The 19,926-nt window shown below is 44.5% G+C and overlaps 1 protein-coding gene across 2 annotated transcripts in view; it reads left to right on the top strand.

The window, feature by feature from the left end:
* The window catches only part of znf385a (zinc finger protein 385A), a 73,748-nt gene that overhangs the window by 20,497 nt on the left and 33,325 nt on the right, over positions 1 to 19,926 (top strand). The window lies entirely within an intron of this gene.

Here is a 19,926-nt window from a genome sequence, read left to right as displayed (position 1 = left end):
TATATATATATATATATATATATATATGATCCTTTGAAAGGTTTTCTATATCAATCATTTTGTTAGTGCCACAACTTCTAATGGAGTATAGCTCAATTTTGAGCAACTCTACCGAAAAAAGTTATTGACAGTTGAGGAGATGACGCAGCCAAATAAGTCCCTGCTCATGAATGATGCATCCACCGGCCCTGATGGAGAAAGAGAGCGAAGCTGGATGACAGCTGGGGTGCTGTGTGTGCATGGTGCAGAACAAGGTGAGACTACATCCCAGCTCTCGCTCTCTCTCCTTTTCACTTCCCCTCCTTTCCTTTCTCTTAACTCACAAATACACACAGAATTAGGAGTTCTCAGCGGAGCTGTTACTCTCTACAAGCCTCCCCTGAGTCCGTATAGCCACGCAGCGACCTTAGAAATGCTCTAATGCTCTGTCTCTCTCGCTCCACCTTCCCTTCATTCACTCTCCTCATCCTTTGACTCCCTCTCTCCCCCCTTTCTCCTCTCCTCTTTTAGCGTCTCCCTCTCACCGAGCCCCTCTATTTTCGTCAGAAACAATCACAGTATTTTCCGTCTCACTGCCCTGCGCTGCCGCAGTCTGAGACTCTGATAGCAGGACGGAGAGAGAAGGAGGAGAGAGATGAGAGTAAAGAGGGTGATGGTAGGACGTGTGCAGCACGCAGGGCAGAAACAGCAAAGGCTAGATAATGGTTTGTTTTCGTCGTCACCGTAGCGTCATATCTGTCTGTCCCTTTTAGCAGCAGTGGAGCAGCAGCTAGCTGCATCACCATGCTTTCCAACACTGTCCGTGGCCTGTTACACATGCACAGTGACATGTACAAGCATGCACACTACATCATTGCTTAGAGTTGCTGCCACAGTGCCTTTGGTTATTTGTGTGCCACGCAGAAAAGGAACATCAAGAGTAAGGCCAAAGATATACACGAGCAAATCTTTAACTCTGAATACAGATGTGGTCAAATCTAGAATCCCTCCAAGAACTACAATTGCAGCCTTTTGATATATGCGCATGACATTTAAGCAGCGCACACATTTTTTAAATCGTAGGGCATAAAACGGGGAGTGAGATGGAAATGAAGACTCTGCTTGTTTCCTGTGGCTGTTTGTATCGTTGCAGATGCAAACCAGCCGGCCAGCTCTTTGTCCTCTTCTTCGGAACACATTTACACACACATGTACATACAGTATGTCATCACTGGCCTTCGGGGCTGCTCCATCAATATTCATTGAATCTGAAACTCTGACTCGTCCCATTTGCAGACGAGAGAGAGGGTGTTACTCGGAGAATAATTGCCGGTGATAAACTCAGACGCCGCTACATTGATTTGGACAGAGCGTTTGTGTAAGGGAAAGTAACAGTGATGGATCTCAACACTTTACAAACGGACCCAGCGAGCATTTGAATAAAACATCGTGCATGGGAACGACATCGTTGGGGAAAGCCATTAAGTCTCCGATTAGTAGCAAGTGGCTAATGCAGTCGGTCGGCATGTAAAGCTGCGCTGCTCTGCACCACTCGAACAAACACATCAATCTGACTAACAGTGTGTGTGTGTCAACATGCTCCATGATTACCATGCTAATCCCAAAACAGCACAAGGGAGACCACAGGAGATCATTACAATCAGACTCGACTATCGTCTTAACTCAAATGTAGAATCCATTCACACACACACACACACACACTAATATTCTCCATTTTAAAGGCCGCTGGTAAAAGGATGTTTTTGACAATAAACACAATGTAAATGGCTTCTGAAAATCCTGTTGTGCTTCACACGCACGCACACACACGCAAACAATGCATCTCTGCAGTTGCTATTCAGGCAGCAATTTTATAGCACTTCAGCGATAATGTCATGTAAATGTGTTGTGAGTGTTGGAGATTTCATGGTGTGTTAGTGGAGGAGGGGGTGCCTGCAGGGCAGAGAGGACGACTACGGCGTGTGCGCATGTGTGCATGAATGTGTGTTTGAATGTGGGCCGGGTACATAGTGTTCAGGTGTTGTGCTCTTTTGGCTCCGAATCAAGACCAATTCAGTTAGTAGTTTAAAAAAATAAAGTATCATGATGGTTATAATGGGTACAAACATAAATGTGTGATAAAGACAAAGGAGAGATATGTATGATGGTGAGGTGGGGTTATCCTGAAGATGTTTGAATTTAAAGGATTTCTTTTGAACCAGTGTTTAATGTGAAATGGCATCGTGCCCGTGAAATAATGTGTTGCTGCCTGGCGTTCACAGCGAATATCAACGTGTCATTGTGGAGAGCAAAGACAATGGATGACGTTTTTGTGCTCTTCTGTGTTCTTCTTGTGGCAGATCGATATTGCAGCCGGTCGCACAAATAGGCGTATATGAATGACAAGAGGCAAAAGCAACGCTGTTCTTGCTTTTGGCATGCCAGTGTAGTCTGTACTGACTGCAATGTAAATGCATCCGCGTACATATACCCTCGGAGCTATAGATGTAGAATAAAAAGAGAGAAAGACTGATAATGGCGGGCGGGCAGGGAGGTGGATGGGTCCAACAAACACAGGACTTTCAATCAGGAGACCGGTGTTTTCTTTTTTAAGTTATGTCAGTGACGTGTTTTCCATACTTATGTTACTGTGTATCCGCACTTTACTTAGTTTACGTACTTATTTTAAGCCCAACCATGACGTTTTGCCTAAAACTAACTAAGTGGTTTTGTTGCCCCTTCCTGGTACTGCACCTTCATACACGCCTATAATCTTCTCGCCTCGTTGACGCAAAACGTAACACTGACACGCTATCCTCTGGTGGACAGGCGGGTCTGTTACACACTTTGGCGTGATACCAGGTTGAATATTGATATTGACTTATAATCCTCCAGCTTTTGCAGTCAAAGTTAAACTGAATTAGTGATTGAATGTGATGGGTAAAGGTTTACTTCCGGTGTTGGGTTTGTTTTTATTCTGTCATAAAATAAATATCACATAACCCGCTTTATCTTTTTTAAACTTTGTTTAATGTGTAATGTGTTTTAGGGCTGCCGACTCTTAGTCTTAGACTAAGATTTCTTTAGTCCATTAGTCGTTTTTTATGCTTTTTCATGCTGAATGACTTATTTCCAAGAAACTTATGAGCACATCTCTGATTTAAAGTGGTGCTTTTGAGTGATTCTTTGTGGAGAAACTCAGTTTTACAGATCTGTCGATTAAATCAACTAATGGATTCGTCGACAAAATTGTATGAGTGTTAGTCGACTAAGAATTTCTTTGGTCGTGGACAGCCCTAATGTACTTTATGAGTGAGAGGCTTTACTATGTTTGCCTTTCTCTGTCTTGAGCTCACCAAGACAAACTCCAATCAATCATGTTGATATGGCAATAAAGTATTGTATCTTGAATGTGACTCACTTGTCAAATATTCACAAAAACAAACAGACAGACGAGACACAGCATGAAGCCAACATGAAACACGGACATGCAGTCCAGCATTATGCAAACAGCATTTAAAAATAAACGTGGATATGCATAAAATTGAAGCATGGCACGGGATGAAAACACTAAAAGTCATAGTGGCCCTGAATTATCTTTATAAGTAGGTTTTTATTATCTCCGCCGTAATGAAAAGCCTATGAGGTCAAATGCTTGTCATTTTCAATCATGTTTGAACTAAATAATACCTTTTCTCCTTGCTTTGACTGCTTTTCTTTTGTCGATGACCCTTTTTTTCATTTTCAAGAGTACTGTAAGGTTGCCTGGGTTTACTACATGTGAAACTAATTGAGCACTTGGCCACTGCACGTCTTTAAACTAAATTAAACTGAGTAATCCATATTTACTTTTACGAGGCATGTCCGATGGCGCTCTGGCACCGACTAAAAACTCCAAAGAAGTTAATTTTTAGTCTGCCAGAGCTGTATGCGTGTCAGAGAACCCCAAATTACACAAGTCTATATACTCAGTCCAGGACTTAAATATCTGTGAGAATGGCGATGGTTATAGGACGCAACATGAACCACATTCTGATTAAAATAAACCTCTGATAGCAGCCAGCGGTTGATGGATTAAGCTGCTTTGTGTGACAGTAAGACCTGGAAGCATTAAACAGGCGCATTAATTATGTCATTAGTAAATGTATCCAGTTTATTTGAAACAGACATTGTGACATAATGTGCTTTGTGCATTGTCGTTTCTGATGTGGAAGCCCCGCATATTTTATTCTGCTGTACAGCTAGGGCTGCAACTAACGATTATTTTAATCGTTGATTAATCTGTCGATTATTTTCTCGATTAATCGATTAATTGTTTGGTCTATAAAATGTCTGGAAATGTTGAAAAATGTCAATCAGTGTTTCCCAAAGCCCAAGATGACGTCCTCAAATGTCTTGTTTTGTCCACAACTCAAATACTGTCATAGAGGAGTAAAGAAACCAGAAAATATTCACTAGACTTTTTTCTTAAAGAATTACTCAAACCGATTGATCGATTATCAAAACTGTTGACGATTAATTTAATAGTTGACAACTAATCGATTAATCGTTGCAGCTCTATGTACGACACGACTCTTCATTCAATGACTTCATACAGTATCTGGACAGTTCCTGCAGCGCCTAACATGAACTTCCCTTTTGCAATGTTGTGCAGATTTGGGATATGAGTACTTCTATGTGTTTGACATCTTTCAGTGTCACCGTTGGAAATGTGCTGGCGCTGCACACCCCAGTCTCACACACACACACCATGGTACCATTGGGCTGTCCTCCAATATTAATACACAAGGCTGACGATGCTGTGGGACTGCATGTATGTCACACTGTCACAGCAGAGCAGAGGAGAACAGAGAGGGAGGGAGGGAGGGAGGGAGGGAGGGGGGCTAATTTTGGATGCATGGCATGTGGAGTTAGGATAACCATCTTTTCTGCAGCTCTCCTCCACCACACTGTTTGTTCAATTACCATTTACTGCAGAGAGAGAGAGAGAGACACAAAGAAAGAGAGGGAACAGAGGAAGAGGGCGATGGAGGAGGAGGAGGAGGAGGAGGAGGAGGAGGTGCTCAGTGATGCAGGGGATGAGGAAGTAGATGTGAAAGAGTTGGAGAGTGAAAACAGAGGGGGGAGAGAGAAAAAAGCAAAAAACATGATGCGTACAGAGGTGGGGAGGGAGCAGGGAACGTGGTGCAGAGCTGACAAGAAGAGCAAACTGTCACATGAAGGTGTCAGGTACTGTGTCACGTCCTTACAGTATACAGCAGTATATATACACAACATAATCTCATGTGTGCTTTGCTCAGGCTGGAACATTAATAAACAAAAAAAATCTGTGCGACATCATTTCCTTGTATAACAGCTTCGGTACATGCAGGGTTTCTATTATGAAACACCACCACTGTTTCTGCTTTGATAACTGTCATGGGCTGTAAGTGTAGCTTAAAAAAAAAACCTTATTCAAACCGACTGCTCCCAGCTCTCTGCATGGGGTCCCAACCGTACCAAATTGAGATATACAGAGATGTAGCTCGGTTCCTGCAACTCCCCCACCCCCTTTTTTCAAATCCTAATCCCTCCCTCCCTATCTTGCTTCAACTCCCCCCTTCCTCTACAGTCTCTCCCCCCTCTCCCTTCTCTCTCTGGCTCCAGTATACCGAGCAATTACAGAGATGATATCCACTGTCAGTCAGCAGCTCACAGATGAAGCTGGGCCTCTTTAACATGCTAATGGAACGCCAGATTCAATCAGGCCTTTGTATGGCAGAGGGGAGGGCAGTGCTGCTCATTAAAAAATAAATCATAATAACAATGAGGCCCGGGCTGCAAAACCAAGCAGCACCTAAGACGCGACGTTGAACTCTTCCTCTCTCTTCCTCTCTCTTCCTCTCTCTTCCTCTCTCTTCCTCTCTCTTCCTCTCTCTTCCCCTCTGAAAACACTCCTGCATGGTCAGCCGTCCCTCTTTTATACCCGTCCTCCGATCTTCAGACACGCCGAGCCACCAAAAAGTGCCGCTGGTTGGTTGGCGGGTGGTGAGGAGGAGGAGGAGGAGGAGGAGGAGGAGGAAGAGGTGGAGGAAGAGGTGGAGAACAGGCAGGGTGCATGAGGGTGCAGACTCTCTGAATCGTCTGACAACCAGATTATGTCAAGTCAGCACTCTGTCCTTTTCACCTTTCTCAATCTTCCTCTCTCGGTTCTCACTGTTCTCCATACAGACTGACACGCAGACACACAGTCTTCGTAGCTAATTTGTATTCTTTCACTTCACCAATTAGAGCACACGGTCATCTCCAGGTCTTACATAAGGTCAAAACCCTGATGCACTCCTGCATATGAATTTTAGGATTTACTCGCAGGAGCTGTTATTTGTTCACCCACTGAGACACACTTAAACACTATATTTACTGTGTGTCTGTTAACACGTAATCAGAGGGCTCAGAGCTCAGTGATAGCCAGTTGCTCAAGGTCAAAAGAATAGTTTGACATGTTGGAAAATACATTTATTTGCTTTCCAGCAGAGAGTTAGAAGAGAAGATTGATACCACGGTCATATCTGTATGTTTAATATAAGGCCACATCGAGCAGCCGGTTAGCTTAGTTTAGCAAAAGACTATAAATGCAACAGTTAGCTCACTAAAGCTCACTAATTAACACATTATATGTTGTTTGTTTAATCTGTACAAATAAACGACAATCCGTGACCAGTAACTTCCTGGAGTGTCTGCTGGTTGCCTGGCAACAGAGCCAAGAAATAATCCAAAACTTAACCCCCACCTCCGTAAAATGGCAAATTGTAGTTTTTCACTTTGTTTTTTGTACAGATTAAAGAAACAAGATATAGCCTAACGCTACTGTACATGTCCATCAGATCCACTCATCTGTTCACTCAAGCGATGACGTACCCTATTGTTGAATGCGCCTGATTGGTCCCTGGATTTCTGCTTGCCGTTTCAAACAGGGAACAAAATGCTCATAAACTTTCTATTATTTCATCTAAAACAGTCCACCAACATTTCTCAAAACATTTGAGGCAAGAAATAGGCTATGCCACTGCTGAATCTTGTTTGATTATAGAACAACATCGCCTAGTTGGACAGCTTGGTCCAAGTTTTGTGAGCTAGAAGCATCGCGCCAGATGGGTGCTTCTGCTTTCCATAGGATATTAATGGACAGCTTTGAGATGCCCTCCGTCACTGGATCTGGTTGAAATGTGCCGCAACGTGTTAATCGGTGAGCTTTCCACGAGCTGATAGGCTGATTCTTTGCACCCAGTTCAGCTAACCCGCTGCCGACTGCAGCATTATATTCAACATAAGTGAGTGGTATCGACTTTCTCATCTAACTCTCCGCCAGAAAGCGAATATGTGTATTTTCCAAAAAATGACAAACTATGGCTTTAAGTTCAGTATCTTGTTTAAAATAGCACTCCAGTGATTTTCGTATTTCACTTCCATGAAGTCGGGGACGGGACACGAAAGAGACAGATTGAAAAAGAATAGTCAAAATGTAGTAGTGAAGATATCCTGACTTTAGTTCTTAGTGTGGGTCCAAAACATATTTTTCTCATAATGCAACTCAATCATTCTTTCATTAGACCGTCACGGCCTGCTATACAACAATGTCTTTCAAACTCCATGCTCCAGTTTCTAATGTCTCCAAACCCAAAATGAGACGCCCTCTAGAGCCACAGAAGACTTTAAACAACAACTGTATTCACAGCCCTCGTGATGAGTCAACTGATTTTGATGCATGAGTTGCGCTTTAAAGCCTTTGAAGCTATGTGATCCTATGACCCTCTGGTGCCAGGTGTCCATGCTACCATTGTTGTAGGTTATGAGTGTGAACACTTCTATGCCCATGCCTACAGTAAGGTGAGGAAAGGTTCGGATATGTGACAGAATATTTCACTTCAGCATTGTTTTGCTACACAGGGGGGTGAACCTCTGATGTAATTCAGCTGTCAACTTTAACAAGCATATTGCACCACGTTCGTCTGATATCCTCATTACTCTCATTACCATTCTGCTTTGGAAAGCTTTTCAAAAAGCCCAGCGCTCCTTTCATCCATGGTACGCTTTGTTTAAGATCTCTCCACGGCGGCGTGATTCATAGATGCTCACTTCCTTTTTATTCATCATGCATCAACACTGGAGAATGCAAGTCTGCGTGTGTGTGTGAGTGTGTGCGGGGTTTATGTCCACGTGTCTATAGAGCATGGATTTATTACAGCCAAGATCAACCAGAGCTCACTGAATAATGCATCAGCCGCTATCATGGAAAAATATGCTGAATACGCCTCAGCTGAACTTGAAGGTGTGGGAGGATGAGGTATGAAAACGCATAAAGCTTGCTCTTGACTTAGCTTCTATGTGTGAGACAACAGAGGGGAAACACTGCTCTCTACTTTGACAAATGAGCTCAGGTCTGGTTCAAGGAGGTTTCCCTCTTTCAATTAATGAGCTATGCCAGGGGAATTAGCATCCATGGGGGGGAACCTTATGTGTGTGTTTCACTTACAAAAGTCTCAATTACAAAGTGTTGGCGCGCAATTTCAACACAGCGTTTTAAATCTCAGATGTTTTAACCTTTAAAAATGTTCTCGGCAGCTTGCCCTGATTCTCTGAGCGTGCACACCTCCCCGGCTGCCAGCTATTCTTTGCAGGGGGAGGTGATGGATGCTGATTTAAACAAAAGTGTCATTTGTGGTCACACCAATGACAAGTGACATTACAAAAGACACCCCCCAGCACTTAAAGAGATTGTGGTTGGATTGCCCAGGGAGGAACAGAGAACGGCGTGTTAGAGGACATGGCTACTCCATATTCATAGACAATACACTGCAGGGCTGGAATAAAAGCAGTGGACGTCAACCACATAAAGTTTCCTCCCCCACTCTATTAGGCTGATAGCATATTGCCCTCTACCCTCCTTGGGGAATGGAAGTCATTGAAATGGACTGGCAAACATTGGTCAGGGCAACGGTACATTATGGTTGCTGTTCTTCAAAGAGCACACCTACATGTACCCATCATGCCTCCTCCTTTTCCTCTTCCCTTGGAGCGGGGGGGTCTAATCTCAGAGAGAATCTGGCGCCTTTGTTGCCGTCCCTCGAAGTGTATTCGGGTTGATCCACCCGATTGTGACTGAGTGATAGAATTCCATACCTGAGGGCGCAGGTTTCTGGGAGGTGCATGGGAATAAAGTCACTGGCTATTGTTCCACCTGGGTGTGTGACCACCGCCTTGAACAAGGGAAGAAGGGGAGAAATGTGGGTTTGGGTGGGGGCTGGGTGGCGGGGGAACAAGTAGGAGCGGATTTGAACAGGATGCAGGGAAGAAAAACAACGGACAATATAGAGGACAGGTGGAGAGAGGCAGAAATGTTCTGGAGTGCTGCCTTCTCATGCGAAGAATGTCACCTTGTTCTCTTTCCTTCCCTCTCTCCCCTCCATCTCTTTATCTCCCGTTGCAGTGCACTGATACACAGACAGCATTTTCTCTCCCATATCCCAGCGCCATAAGTCTAATGTCCCTCCGCTGCAGTGGATCACTGTCTTTCAGCAGACACAACAAAGCGATGCCTCGGTTTCTCCTCATTCCAACAATCCATCCATCACCGACTCAGACGTCGCCTACAGCCAGAGACATTCAGACACATCTCCTGGACGACTCTGTGATCATCTTACACACCTGACTGGCCCTCGGCCAAGGGAGGAGCATTCATTACAAAAGGAAAATACATAAAAAGATAGAAACCTGAGAAGGAAAGAGAACAGACAGCAGGGAATTTAAAAGAGGACAGAGGGGATGGAGGCGAAGCTGTTTCTCTTCTTACTGCAGCTGTTGGATGATACAGTCAGTTTATTCCCTGTTAAAGCAGGGGAAGGCAGAATACTTTTGGCATCATTGGGCAAAATTTCAATAATAACTTTTCAACATATTGTAATTCAAGTGTTCTGAGAGAAAACTAGACTTCTGCACCTACTCATGGCTCCGTTTTCAGGCTTTAGAAAATCTAGCCGGTGACGGAGACTTTGGCCAATCACAGGTCATTTCAGAGAGAGAGCGTTCCTATTGGCTGTTTTAGAAATACAGATGCGTGTGCATTTCCCTTTGGTGAAAGTCTATAGGAAAAGTTGCTATTCCAGCATCGGCAACAACTGCATACACTGCAAAGCAACCAAACAAAGGAAGACAGACTTATCAAAAAGAGCCAGACAATATCAGTGAAGCGTTTCAGTGATGGAGAGAAAGTGTTTATTAGTTTAGCCTTCTGCTCATGGCTGCGGTAGCTACAGCAGTAGTAGCTCGGGGAAAGCATCATTTTCTCTCCATCTCTCTAATAGTTTAGACTTCCGCGTGAGCTCACTGTGACGGCTACGGTGAGCAGAAGGCTCACCTATTAGCAACATTTTCTCTCAATCTCTGAAACGCTTCGCCAGAGCCTCAAATGACAGTATGTCATCTCAAAGGGCTTTAAAGGCCCACAAGTTTGCAAAGAAAACAGGACGGTAGTTGTCATAGAAATGCTGCTATATAACGGCATCAGGATCACAATAATGATTGGGATGATGTTTGAAATGAACGACTAGTACTCAAACAGGTTACTGTATGTAGGCTGTATTTCCAAATATTTCATACGGTTTGTATGATTTCTTAAGAAAAGTTATTCCTCATTTTTCATGCGCTTTCCTACAAATGTCCAGAAACACGTGACACACGTGTCAATTTCCACACCAGTCTTTTCAAAATAAAACTATTATGTTAGGTTTAGGAAAAGATCGCCTTGGTTAAGCTTAAGTATTTAGTTAGGTTTAGGAAAAGTGCATGGTTTGGGTTAAAATAACTACAGAATGGCGCAACCTAAATATGGAAGTTACATGACAAAAACTACTTAGTTAAGTTTAGGAAAAGATTTTAGTTTGGGTTAAAATAACCTCGGAAGTGGCGTAGGCAAGTAAGGAAATTACGTGACAAATAAATCAAAGTTGACTTCTGGTTTCACACGGGGAACGGACACCAGTCTCCTGGGCAAAAGTCCAGTGTTGTTTTTACGCAGTGTTTGTTGCTCTTTATACTTCCCGGTTCACGAGTACGTGGATTAAATACGTATTGATTTAACGGGATGTATGAGAGCAGCCTGGTGGAAATATACTGAAGGCATAATGGAAAACTCCACTGAAAATCATTTGTGTATCAAATACTTCACACCTGTCACTTGCTTCTTTGCTGAGGATGGCAGCATCAGCTTAAATGCACAGCAGCTACAATGTTTTCCAACAGTGAGTCACAGCAAAAAGTACCAAGTGTCCATAGAAACTTCTCATACCACTCAGCACCACAGCAAAATCCTCTTTCCTGCCTCCTACGGCAGCTGTATGCGAAAAAGAAAGCAACAATCTTGTCAGAGCTATACCCTTCAAGCCTAGCTACTGGCAGTGAGTAGAAAGTCACAGATTTTCGGTGGAGTATTCCTTTAAGGATCCAGGTTTACATAAGGTTACATAAAATATAGGGAATGAATGCCAGTGCCCTGACAAGGGTAACCACACAGGGGTGTGTGTTTGTGCATATTTGTGTGTTTGCTTTGTGCTCTCGTTGTGACCCTCTCTCTGTGTGTGAACACTGTAGCAGCGCTGTATGCCTCGTCTCCACAGTCGGGCTGCGTTGAGCTGCGCTGCGCTGTTCTCTCTGTGTTCCCATCATCCCTGGCTGTCCCCTCCCATTAGCCCTGACAGCTATTTGTCTGTCATTACTGACCTCAAAACAGCACAAACACTCTCCGTCACCACACACACACACACACACACAGGCTGCACACTAGCTGAGCCTTGCACTGCAAAATCATTTTGTGCCTGCGCCATAGTTCAAACTTAATTACATGGTGGGGTTTCATCACGCTAGGTGCTATAGAGATAAGCATCACATTGGAATGTAATGAGGCTGAGGCCAATTCAGACATATTTTCATTAAGTCTATTAATCCTGTCCTGAATGGGTTGGTGCAGGTTGTAACAAGAAACCCCAACACGCGGCTACTCTCCTAAAGTATCATCATTATCATTGATTTAAGGTGGAACCGGAGTCAAATAGGATATCAGTCATGTGGGAAGGAATAGAGCTGTCTCATTTTACCGGCCCACCTTTACTGCCCTTCGATGGGTGGATAATACAGATCCAATGTTAAAAAGAAAGGGGAAAACTACTGAGTCAAAAGGATTTGGCTTTGCAAAGCTGATCGCAGCGCTGCAACATATCCACAGTATGAATCAGGAAGATCGCAACCTACGCCAGAGAGATCAGCGTGTGCATGTATGTGCATGTTTGTACCAGCACACAACCCCACAAGTAACAAAAGCCAAAAGCCTCCCAAAGTTCAGTCGCTGCTGGACGCAGAGCCAGCAGGAGATTTATCTGAAGGATTAAAGGGGCGTGCATCTGCTTCTTTGGCTCAAACACGTGCGCTGGCTCTGGTCTGTTTTCTGGACACTGTGTATTGTGGAGTTGACAGTCAGGGGCATCAGAGGCTGTCTTCACCCTCATTCCATCCCATTATTTTTGCATCACACCTCCTCCCTTAGCGCCCATCTTTCTTCTCCCCGTCTCTCTTGGATTCCCCAGTCACCTCCTCAGTGTCTACCAAAGAGACAGACTGGCAATTAAATCCTCCCAGCCTTGATGCAGCTACTTAGGAGAGATCAAGGAAGGATCTTTTGGGGAGGCTTTTTGGGGGGCCTACCACTGTCATATTATCTCACTAGGGTGTCATTACCGCCCCATCCACTCTGTCATTATGCACAATACTCCTGGCTGAAGGTTTATCTGTGTGTGTAGCGTCTATACGAGTGCGTATGTCTGGTGTTGTTCGTTATATGCGATAATTTTTGGAAGAGAAGCTGCTCCTGAAATGGACCTGTCCGGAGTTAAGTTCTCTGATCAGATTGCAAAGGGCAGCAGATTGAGTTTCTGGTGTGTGTGTGTTGGGATAGGAGGCGGATGATGAACTTACACTTTGTTGTCCTCTCGCCTAAAAATGTAAACTATGCGTGTGAGACTTTAGATTTCGGAGGCTTTGATCACTCATTGGAAGCTATTTTAACTTTAACATCCCGGCAGCCACAGATCATAATACCACACACTCTGCTGCAGTCTGTACTTTACTTGTACCTTACAGTGCAACCAAATTAGCAAAATTGCCGTTCTCCAAATTGGTAGGTTGGGTAAAGTCTAAAAGACGTACAATTAGAGGGGAAAGTTTAACACCCTCCCTCTGATGCGGAAATATGTACACAGACACAAACATGTTGCCTGTGCAGTCAGATTACTGCTGCAAAGAAAAACATTCAGAAACAAAGCCAGTATTCATTCATAAGCCAGGGTTCGTATTGTCATATCTCAATTCCAGCAAAGCAGTCATTTGCAATGAAAATCTTTGGTCTCGGGTTACTTCAACAATGCTCATAAAATATGTATATATAAAAGGGAAAATCAAACAAGTAAATGTAAAAGCAAAATGATAATCTAAGGCATAGAATAGTGCAGTTATAATAAATGAATAAAGCCACCATATTTCACACAGCGCTGTACAGTAAAGGGTTATTGTCAGTTTTGTGAGTGTGTGTTCATAAATCTCACTGCAGTGCGTATATTTGGATTAAGGGCCGAGACATGTTCTGACTAATACCTAGCACTGTGCTGAAGTGTTGAGCATCGACCGCTGCATTATTCCACCATAACTAAGCTCTCATAACCCTTTTACACTACCTGACATACACACGAGCGCACACACACACACACATACCTTACATGCAACATTAATGCATACAGAGAAGCCAACTGGCATTTGAGGCAAGGAAACAAGTTTCAGCTTTCCCAGCTTTCCCCTGCATAATCCTCCCATTAAAGCGTAGCATAACACCAGCACTTCCAGGCAGCGAATCAAACAGATCTTTATCTGCATCCTCCTACCTTTGTGTGCATGTATTAACCTTCATAGGAAGCTATGAATTAGCATACCATGATTAGAGAAGATGGGGACGATAAAGTTTGATGGTTTTTATATTTCACAATCATTTTCCGGCTCTAAAAGAAGTGTCTGCTTTGAAGTCCACAGAGGGGCTCAGCAGCACACTCTAGTGGCCACTTAGAGTCACATCTACCTGGTCAGGTTTTTTTTTTCCACGCTTGTGTGACTCCCAGCACTGTGTGAGCCTTGTTGCACTCAGTGCTTTCTCTGACAAAGCGCATCGCTACCTGTGAGTCAGAGGCTGTGAGTTCATAATTCATTGCTATCTGGTGGAAGGCTGCCTGCTGCCACAGCTGTCTGTGAGCGGAGCATCAAGCAGCTTAGGATACAAACACTCAGGGCTAATGACCTGCGCAGTGCTCTGTGCTGCAGGATCCTGAGGTGACAGGTGAGGCATCATCAGGCTGCTTTGACGGGGATATGTGGAGGCAAACTTAAAACAGACTCAACTACTTTATGATGGACAGAGAGAGACATGTGAGTCAGTCTGAGGAGTCATGTCAGGAGTTTTGCCTTTCATGGGCCCGGCTGGATAATCCTCTATATGTGTGAAAGTGGGTGCATTGAGATGTAAGTGTGTGAGTGCTTTTTTTTTGTGCATTTGTGCAGGGCTTTTTGCTCAGGCCTGTGATGCTGTTGATTGTGCCTGTGGTCAGGTGAAAGGCAGGCACACCTCACAGTCCTGCTGGGCCCCGAGACTGGACGGGAATACTGAATGGAGCAGGGCCAAAATGTTCATTCTCCCTTCAGTTTCCCTCTTGCACCCTCGCTGCGTCCGCACGCTGCCTCCACGGCTCAAATGAATTGGCTATTCCTGTAGGCCGGGGCACAGCTGTGTTCAACCCCGGAATACACACTGAGCTGATCATGAGGGAGGCGAGGCTGCGAACGAGAGCGAGAGAGAGATGGTTAAGACAAATGGAGACAGACAGACAGACAGATGGCAGGCCATTTGTCACCCACTACAACCCATATGAAACAGCTTCGCCTGACCACAAACACTGTTATAATAATAATAATAAACCAGTCATTTAGACGCCTCCTCCTCAGTGGTTATGAAATAGTCTGGCAACCCCAGTTTGTATCTCAGCCCTGAGTTAGTCAATGTGCAGACAGCCACCATCCTCTGAACTGTCACTCTGGGTCTGAGGAGTTGCTAATGGTGTCTCTGCAGTACCAGTCTGATGTGCTCTGTTGTGTGTGCATGGGAGAGAGAGAGAGAGAGACAGAGAAAAAGAGGTTTGACGAGGGAGACTATGTTGGGGAATATGTTGAGGAAGCTCCCAGTGCAGCCCCGGTCTCTTTAAATCATCTCACTCGACTCGGAGTCGCCTCAATAATGTATACATAAGCCGAGGGCAGGTTTTCTCAGGATTTAGAGCCAGCAGTTATCTCAATTTCAATGCCCCGTGCACACTATGTCGATAAAGTAAAATTATGAACGCTGTACAGATAATCACTAAAGCTGCTGCGTGGCACAGAACTTTGCCAAAAAATAATATTATGTTTATCTCAGTCGGGCCATGTGTTATCAAATGTATTGAATCTTACAGCGTTCCTGTCTGTAATGTTCCCACATCAGCAGCACTAACTATAACTGAGTATGTAGTCCTGATGTCGCCCTCCCCTCTGCGCCACGTGGAGGACAGGTGCCCGCTTGCAGAGAGGCGAGTTGGCAGCCTGACTGTTACCACCTCCTTCTCCTTCCCCCCTGCCTTTGCTGCCAACAACCCTGGCACATCTGTGCCTGTCCAGCGAGCCCGGTGCCAACTAGCCCGCTCCCATTGTTCTCCCCTGAATGCACCCAACGCCCATGGGAGAGCAGGCACAACCTACACAGCCTGTTAGATAATCTCAAGACATGAAAAGATTCTCTTAGCCTAGATTCTAGAAACCGCTTTTTGTCTTGCATCGGAGACGAGGAAAACACCCCATGGTGATTTTTATAAGATCTTTCCTCTGTCAGCTTCAGTTTCTAGAGTTAGAAATTCACTGGAGTGAACACAATCCTGCATGAGCATAACAAGCTTACACTTTATTGATGGAATAATGTTTTGTAATATACAAAACCGTATATTGCTTTTCATGTGAAACCCCTTTAAATATCATATTTTTATCTTTGTTTGATTAATTGATTTTGATTGACCGTATGATATTTGCACTTTACTCGTGTGTTATTTTCCTCCACTTGTTCAAACCCAAACACACAGGATAGGATGGGGAGCATTGATTTGTGTGTGGATGTGTGTGTGGATGTGTGTATTTCCCAAGTGGAGGCGGGGATGTGGCCAATAGCAGATTTATCAGGACCACGCAGGCTGGCGAATTATTCCAAATAGGAGAATCAGTCGCTCTCGCCTTTGATCTCTCCTCTGCCTGCTATCTAATTTTAACCCTCCTTCTTTCCCCCCAACACTCCGTCTATACTGCACCAGTTTCATCTTTAACTCTTTCCCCTCTGCCTCCACCTGCAGATCCTGTTTGTCTGTTTCTCTTTTGTACTGTTCTACTTTCTCTGTTTGTGTAACGACGGTGTGAGCATGCTTTTTTTTTTTATTTACTCTTTATTGACTTTTTAAAGAAATCAAAATTCAAACCAAAGATGTCCTTATTTTCAATGCCCCGAACCGCAAAAGCTCACACGCACATACTCCCCCACACTTCAAGCAAGCCGCTGGCTGCAACATCGAGCCCTCTGGCGGTGTCCCGCGGGCCTTTTAAGAGCTCTGATTATGGCCGCTGCAAGTCTGGTAGGATTCCTGTCGCGCCAGAGGGTTTAACAACATCCAAATCACTGTCCGAGTCCTCGCAGCTCCTCCAGACTGGCCTGTCTGTCACTCTGTCTCACACAGATCAGCCTCCAAGAGCCAGTAGGGAGAGCCGAGGGAGGGGATAGAGTGAAGACAGACATTGTTATGTACCAGCTCATTTTTACGTGACCATAATAAATATATATATTTGTATGTTCTTTCAACCAGTTAGTTAATCAGAAAATAGAGAAAAATGTCCATCACAGTGTCCCAACATGTTCTCATCCAAACTTGTCACATACTGACGCTTTGTCAGACCCCTCGGCGTCATTTTTCAGTCAGAGGTAAACTCATGCTTAATGTTGTGAATTAAACAAAAACTCTTGCTTAGGTTTAGGCAACAACACCAGTCAGTTAGGTTTAGGAAAAACAACATGGTTGGGCTTAAAATGACTACGTTTTTACAGTGCAAATGTGACTTGATGTTGTGAGCACACATACAACATCATCACATCACTTTCTCTGAGCATTTACTATTGCTGTGGACGGGTTTAGATTGTGGTTCATGGAACGCACGGTGCGTCTCATACCGCCGCTAAAGGGTGCCTTGTGCGGCTGTATCGAACGCCAACGTCCGTGTCAAAGCGTGGCTATTTGAGGTCGGAAATGAGAACGGGAAAAGTGTCCTTATGGTCAAGGTCATGTCTTCAAATTGCTTGTATTTTTTGACTGAAGGTTTTCAATTTACAGTAATGCAAAAGAGAGAAATCCTCACTGTTAAGAACCAGTAAATGTTCAGCATTTTTGCTTGTTGTTGCTGTTGATTAATGAAAGAATCCATTCAGCCCTGCTGTTACAGCTGTGCACGGTAGCAATGCGGTGTGAACTGTGGCTGTGGTTTTATTGGACCATGTGGTTGTTATCTTGTTCTATTGTTGTTACAAAACAGTTTGTTTTTTTTAATAAGAAACACTTAAGACTTATCATTTTATTAGCTCTGGCTCTAATGTAAGATTTTGTCATTGTGTAAAGTCTGGTGGGACCACATACAAACATCACACACACTCCGCACTAACACACACACATGCACTAGAACTCACGCAGGTCACACAGGCACACTCCGGCTCCGTACAGCAATTTGTTTGATTTACACTGTGGGAAGGTCCCCAAAGAGAGGTTTAAATTAATGGGGTAATTATACGCTGGGAGAAGAAAGCAGCCACACTGTGATTTATGCACACTGACACACACACACACACACACACACACATACACACACATGCACACACAGTGTCCCTGATGAGACAGATTGTGTCTTTGCTCCAAGGACGGCCGTTCCTCTCTCTTCTCTCTGGTCCTCGGCTCCATTCAGTCCCTCAGATCTCTCCTGCTGCTGCTGCAGAGACTCGTTCTGAGAATCTCTCCGTTTGTCGGCCTGCCTGAGGCTGGCTGACCCACTGCCAGTAACAGCCTCCATGTTCAAGTGCAGACTCACTAGGGAGCTGCAAACATTACTACTGTGCAACTAACAGCTAACACTCCTTCCAAGCACATGCACGCACACATTCCTGCACAAAAGAGCCACAGACACGCGCAGGCAGGCCATGTATCAACATGCGGTATAGTGTCATGATAAACGCAGTCAAGAGGCAGTGCATTAGTCATGTTGTTAGTGGTGCAGCCCCGGCGGAGGAGCTGCCTCCATCAGTCATGGAGGCAGAGGTGGAGGAGAGAGCAGCTACAGGACCTCCCATCATCCCTCATCACAACAAACAGCATCTAGGAGGAGCGCAGCTTAAAAGACTGACTGAGGATATTTGTACTTCTGAGAAATTTGTGAAATCTGTGCATACATAACAACAAAGTGTGAGACTTTCATACTGAAATGTTTTTGTATGATGGTGAGGTGTTTAAGAGCTCTGAGTCGGCCTGCGATGATGAAAAGAGTACAATCCACCAGCTGGAAAACCAACAGGCACTTGTTCCTCGCGGTGTAAGAATAGTCGCGTGCATGGATTTATGCATTCATACATGTGCCCACATTTGTGTATCTGTGGTTTGTTCAGCGGAAGAAACTTACACGCCCAACTAGAGGTAATGATGCAGTAGCTGCTCTCCACCTCGAGGCGCACAGATGCGCAGCAGAAGGCAGCTGGGCTTCAGCTGAGACAGCACTTTCACTCAGTCTGACAAAGTCAACCTCTATCTCTGTCTCTCTCTCTAATCCAAACTTCTGGAAACTGCCTCTGCTAACACCATATTCATATCCATGCGGCAGCCATATTATTTACTCTGCCTCACATTCAGTTGACATAAAGCTTGATGAAAATGCAGAGGTGTCAAATAATGCACAAATTACCATGTGACAGTGTGGAAGCAGGTAGAGGCGGGTTGCAGCAGGAAGCAGCAGCGAGTAACGGAGCGAGAGAGTAGCTTAGAGCAATCCCAAAAAAAAGGAGAACGGCAAAGCTTTAAGTCTCGGGGGAATTTGAAAGCCACAGAAATCCAGTTGCGGATATTAAGAGGCTTAATCTAAGAGCTTGCTGAGGCTGAGTTTTGCTGTGTGGGCCCCATCACTATCATCCTTGACAGAGGTTAAAGAGGAGGCGAGGGGGGGATAAGGAGGAGAGGAAGAGAAGGCAGATGGGAGCAATGACGAGAATAGGGAGCAGTGTATCATTATGAGAGCCTCGCACGCTCTTAAAGGAGAATTAAACATTGACATAGTGGCACAGGTGGGTGTGCGTGTAGGATACCCTTGCAGTGACTGTGTTTTAGCTCCTGTGAAAATCTGCTCAAACAGCATGTTGTCAGACGTGAGTAGAGGAATCCATGATTGGACACAACCAAGTGATCCAACTCTAGTGCGCGAGTCAGGACGACATAAAGAGACACACGCTGAGATGAAACTCATTATCATCAAGCTGCAGATGTCTCCCAGGAGAAGAGAGGAGAGCGGCAGGCAGGTGGATAAGAGAAATCCCCATAGACTCTGTGGCATTCTTTTCTTCTCTGTGGCATTCCTGCTTCAATTGATGTGAATGTTTTAGTAGTATAATGAAATGCTTCGTTGATGGGAGTTCTACAAAGCGCAGAAAGCCCTCAGTATCACAGCATTTTTGTGTGCACAGCAGTGCTGCCTGCTGTACTTTGGCGCTTCAGTCTTGTCAACTTGTCA

Source organism: Sebastes fasciatus, chromosome 8, assembly GCF_043250625.1.
Source record: "Sebastes fasciatus isolate fSebFas1 chromosome 8, fSebFas1.pri, whole genome shotgun sequence".
Classification (NCBI taxonomy): Eukaryota; Metazoa; Chordata; class Actinopteri; order Perciformes; family Sebastidae; genus Sebastes; species Sebastes fasciatus.
Note: the sequence above shows the minus strand (reverse complement) of the source record. Positions and strands in the feature narration are given on the sequence as shown.